The sequence below is a fragment of the Sander lucioperca genome, chromosome 6, assembly GCF_008315115.2.
Source record: "Sander lucioperca isolate FBNREF2018 chromosome 6, SLUC_FBN_1.2, whole genome shotgun sequence".
Lineage (NCBI taxonomy): Eukaryota > Metazoa > Chordata > Actinopteri > Perciformes > Percidae > Sander > Sander lucioperca.
Genome location: NC_050178.1, coordinates 13,400,546 through 13,406,545, shown reverse-complemented (window position 1 = coordinate 13,406,545; position 6,000 = coordinate 13,400,546).

Here is a 6,000-nt window from a genome sequence, read left to right as displayed (position 1 = left end):
ATATTACTAGACCGATTAGAAAATTGGGTTGGCCTTTCTGGCTCAGTACTAAAGTGGTTTGAATCCTATTTAAAGAATAGGGACTACTTTGTGTCTATAGGTAATTATACATCTGAGCATACAAATATGACGTGCGGAGTTCCCCAAGGCTCAGTTCTGGGGCCTCTTCTGTTTAACATCTACATGCTTCCACTGGCTCAGATTATGGAAAACAACAAAATAAGTTACCATAGTTATGCGGATGACACACAAATTTACATAACCTTATCGCCAGGGGACTATAGTCCAATACAACAACTGAATATGTGCATTGAACAAATTAACGACTGGATGTGCCAGAACTTTCTTAAATTAAATGAAGAAAAAACTGAGGTGGTTGTATTTGGAGCAAAAGAGGAACAATTAAAAGTCAGCACTCAGCTTCAAACGATAATGTTAAAAATAACAGACAAAGCCAGAAATCTTGGTGTAGTCATGGACTCAGACCTGAATTTTAACAGCCACATTAAGACAATTACAAAGTCAGCCTATTACCACCTTAAAAATATATCAAGGGTTAAAGGACTTATGTCTCAGCAGGATTTGGAAAAACTTGTCCATGCTTTTATCTTCAGTAGACTTGACTACTGTAACGATGTCTTTACAGGTCTCCCTAAAAAATCAATCAGACAGCTGCAGCTGATTCAGAACGCTGCTCGAGTCCTCACTAACACCAAGAAAGTGGATCACATCACTCCAGTTCTGAAGTCTTTACACTGGCTACCTGTGCCTCAAAGAATTGATTTCAAAATACTTTTGCTGGTTTATAAATCACTAAACGGTTTAGGGCCAAAATACATGTCTGATTTGCTGCTACACTATGACCCACCCAGACCTCTCAGGTCGTCTGGGACAGGTCTGCTTGTTGTCCCCAGAGTCAGAACTAAACAGGGGGAAGCAGCGTTTAGTTTTTATGCTCCACATATCTGGAACAAACTCCCAGAAAACTGCAGGTCTGCTGCAACTCTCAGTTCTTTTAAATCAAGGCTGAAGACCTATCTTTTTGATGTTGCCTTTCTTTAAATAACTGTTCATTTCTTATACTGAAGTTGCATTGTTGACACTGTATGACAATCTATATAAGCATATAAAGAGAAATTCCTATTTAATCTGCTTTTATATATTTAACTGTTTTAACTGCTCTTTAATGTTTAATTTCTTTTACTGCACTGTAACTTTTATTCTTGTATTTTATCTGTTTTTAATTTTTTTTAATCTGTTTTCATGTAAAGCACTTTGAATTGCCGTGTTGCTGAAATGTGCTATACAAATAAAGCTGCCTTGCCTTGCCTTTAGCTTAGCACAGCACCTTTGCAACCATAAACACCACTGGCTTGGCCAAGTCATCCTCCCCAGCTCCACTCTCTCGTAAAAAATTGTCACATCAGGTTGCAAAAAAACAAGATGGCGATATTATATTATATATATATATATATTATATACGCCCATATTGCCAAACTCAAGGCTTCAAAATAGCATGCCACAAGCCAACGGGTGACGTCACAGATGCTACATCCCCTATTTTTAAAGTCTAGGATATAGTATTGTACTTCTAATTGCAAGACTGTATTAAAGATAGCATATTGTATCAATGGATGATTATTATAACAAGAACATGACAAATGAGTAGGTGAAGATGCATCCAGATTAAACAATTATTAAATTTCACAGCTTGATGCCACAATTTAACTGCAGGTCATAACTGCATCTGGCATCACTGTCTTAGCGGCGGTTCTCCAATACACGTGTAATGTAGTATTTTGATTAGAATTTGATGAATGCGGCATATGCTGACCTTATAAGGCCTTGGTGTGACCAGCCTGCTCTTCCCTCATTCATCTTTAATGTGTTTGCTGTGCTGGATGAACTTCTCCAGTTCAACACACATCAATCACAGGGTGATGTGACTCCCCACTGGGAGACTCCCCACATTTTTCCCATTTGAGCACTTGCGTATCATAAACTTTTGTTGGGTATTAAACATTGTCCATTGTTAATAGATGAGTACATTAAATACTTGTAAATGAAAATAAATGATCTTGATAACACAAGGGTAAATTAAATTACCTTAAACAGTGATTCAATTATGTTGTAGTTTAGGAGCTGCAATATAATCTACATTATGTAATTTTGTTTTATACTGCTCAGTTGACATCAATATTGATTGTGATGTCTGACATCTATCTCTACCGACTGTAGGGACTGGAAGTGCTTGTTATCCCACAGCAATGCAGCATAAATCACTGTAATTAACTAAATCAGATCAGGTTACAGATCCCGTGGACGTTTGACACACATTAAATCAAGCATGGCCTGAACAATGGTGCGTAAAAGAACTGAATTTTGTTAATTTATCATTAATTTCATAATTATTTCGTCAACATCCATCTTTAGATATATGTTTTTTCCCTGTTTATAAGGAATACAATTTGAGGGTAACTGTATCCGCCAGCCTGTGTTTTGCGGCAGTGGATGAGCCGCTTGCCAGTAGCATGCATTGATGCTCATGACTGCCCATGGCTGCTGTGTCCCCGATCCACCTCTCACCCTCTCTACCTTGAATGATATTTCAATGCTGCTGCCAGAAATTGTGACCAGGCGTCGACAAATGCTCATCTTAACTCCTCTGTGGATTATCTCAGGAACACAGATAAAGATGAAACAACAGCTGAAAATTCTGAGGTTGTTTTCATAAAGAGCAGATTTGGAGTTGTTTGGACAAATTTAGGCATATTTACTGATTTATTTTATCCATTTGGGCTGGTAAGAATAATGGCATTTGATGTCAAGTGACAAAGAATCATAGCAAAATGGCTAAATACTGTATAGTAGCAACGTTGCTTTTAGCCACAATATCTTTTTTTCTTACTACTACTGGGGAACACCAATGACCGAAAATACACATACCTGTAGTGGCTTTAATGGAGCTGGATGTTAAAGGGGCACTCCACTGATTTTACACATAAAGTTCAGTTTACTCATCAAGATGAGTACCATTCAGCCTGTAAGAGATTACAGTTGTATAATGTCTTCTGTTGCTCTGGAGAGTGAGTTTGAAAAAGCTAAAGTCAGGATATCTCGGCTTCTGCTGCTTTGATTTTGACCATTCTTTTTTTTTATTATTACTCTGAGTCCCCCAGTTAGTACATCACTATTGCCCCTTTAAAAATATCAGACAACCAGGAATTGTTAATGCTTTAAAAAGCCAAGAATTAATTATAATATGTCAGTGTTTAATAACAAAAAACTTACTTCACAATGAAGAATAAAAATATACTTGCCAGAAAAGCGAATACAATGTGTTATAAAGTTAGTGAGCAAGAGAAGAAAAAGTACTCTGAGCGAAAACACCCCAATGTTGACTCTAACCCCGACCATCTCCATTTGTCAATGTCACGCCAATATGAACCAAATGCCCTCTTCTCTGAGCTCAGTGACCATTGTGCTTGTCAGTTACCCAGACGAGAGAGAAGCATCAGGTGTGGGTCCTTTTGAACTTTGCAACCTGACCCCTCTGCTGCCCATTCCTCGCCAAACCCTAATCTCACTGTAAGCCACCAGGCCATTATTCATTCAAAGCTTCCTCTCTGAGGGTTGGCTTACTTTCCTCTGTGTCCTGCTCGCATCCTGTCTTTGTAGGTCAGGAACAGACAGTAACAAGAGACTGTCTGTAAATAAATGAATAAATAAATAAATAAATAAATGCTTCTTTTCCAAAACACAATTCATCTATCCATAGGTCTGTCCATAGATGACGGGAGACGTAACAGCTGTATGATAAGACAGTGCTGCCTCACCCTGCCAAATTCATGGAGGAAGTAAACACATAAAACAGTCTGTCTGTGCTGATGAATTTAGGTAAGCATACGTGTTTACTGCGCCCGCAATATCTTTGCGTACAGGTTCAGCTCAACGCCTCCAGCATCAGTTCAAATATTCATTCAGAAAGACAGGAACTTCAGAGAGTTGGGACGGCACAACACAATAACACATAAACTGTACTGCCTGCCTAAATGTTCTCAATTTGCTTCTGTGTAATTCATGAAGTCTCCCAAACCTTTTTCGTTTGTGTATATGTAATGAGTTGTGCTGCTCCTTAACAATCATTGTTCAGTGTTCATTTTGTATGACCAGGTACATTTTCTTTGGACTTCTGTTAAATGGTCATTGACTGATTTGTTACAGTTGGTCAAAGAAATCATTTTCTCTCTGGTACAATGTAAACAAGGTGTTTTTTCGGCTACAGTTGAGAGGTACAGCTAAAATAAACCAATTGTTCTTGTGACAAAATAATCACATTTTGGGTCACAGAATCTGGACTGCACTCATGTGAAGAATACAAAACGATATGAAACCCATGCATGGCACTTTAAACCTACATTGTGTAATTTTTTGAGTTGATTCTTAGCAAAAAAAAACTTGGTTCTTTCACAAATATTCCACCAACTAAGTAATTACTTCTATCAACTAATCAACTAAGTATTCTCGTAAGCGTAGAATCTGACATTTAGAATCATTCAGAATACATATGAGCGAGTTGCTCGAATGGCGGCAGACATGTTGCGCCTCCATCTTTAAAATACATTAGCCAAAGAGGGAAATACCTCCGCTTTTCGCACTTTTACACTCAGTGGCACCGTGACGAATGCCAGGGGGAGATTACTCGCGACTACCGGCAGATTTGAAAGCCTGTTGAAGATGGAGGATCACACCTATTATTGAGGACGTGTAACGGAGTCACCAATGAAGCGAAAAAGAGAATTAAAACGACAACGCAACAGGCAAAGCAACAAGACCAAAGTTAATATTGGAGTGGCTAGAACAGCTGTGTGTTAACGATTGGAGATACTAAGAGCTAATTTCGGGTTCGGCCACCGTAGGAGTTAAAACGTGCTCGGAATGGGAAGGGCTAGAAAGTAATATTCAGTTGGTTGTCATATAATATTTCACCGCTAGATGGGAGAAATTCTTACACAATGTAGCTTTGAGTGTAGGTGAGTGTGTGTAGAAACACTTCGTAACTTTCTTCTGAGTTCTCACATCACTTCCTACTGTAACTGGGTGCAATGTGAATGAGCAAATATCAGATTGTTTCAGTGTTTCTCAATTAAATGTCCTAACCTGCTCCGTGTGTCAGCGAACAGGCTAAGCAACGTGTCGCTTGTTTGAAAAAAACGCTCACCCTGGCTCTATTTTTGCAAAGTTTAAATTGTTCCATCTGCCACAGTTTGCTTGTTCGCTGTATGTTAGAAAGAGGCGTTACACAGTACTTGAGACTATTTTTGATACTGTGATGATACTTGTTTCAATGTCCTGTGAATCTGTTTTGCTTTGATATTTTATTTTAACCCTGAAACGCTATACCTCCCGTCTGAACCACAAATCTACCCTTGGGTACTATTAAAGAAACCTGTATTTAATGGCGTGTGGCTGTCATGATGGATATCCTTATCTGACCTATCACAATGCCTTTTACAGACAAAGCAAAGTGGAGGGATGGATGTGAAAGTCACAGATTGGTTGACAGGGCCACAGTGCTGTGGACATTTTTTCTTTTTCTTTTTAAATGCCAGGTCCAGTTAGTTGATGCATGGAAAGAGAAGCTAGGCAGCCACACTGAGGGCCATGCTTCCCAGCATCCCTCCCTCTCCCTGTTCCCGCCTCGCCGTCCAAGAGCTCGGGCCTCCGGCTGTGTAGCCATGGCAACCAAATGAGGTAAATGATTGCAGGAGAATCCTTATCACGACCACCACCCTCACAGACCTCTTTTCAGTGGTACACTTACACAGTATGTGCAAGTCTTTCTTGCATGCTATTCGCCTTCCAATGTAGCAATTCCTGCTTGGAATCTCAAATATCTCCATAAATTATTTGTTCGCTAATTGTTCTCTAGCATGTGCTGTGACTCTGCATTCTTTCTAGCCATTGCATACCCTGAGGGTGAGGTTTGGTTTCATCCTG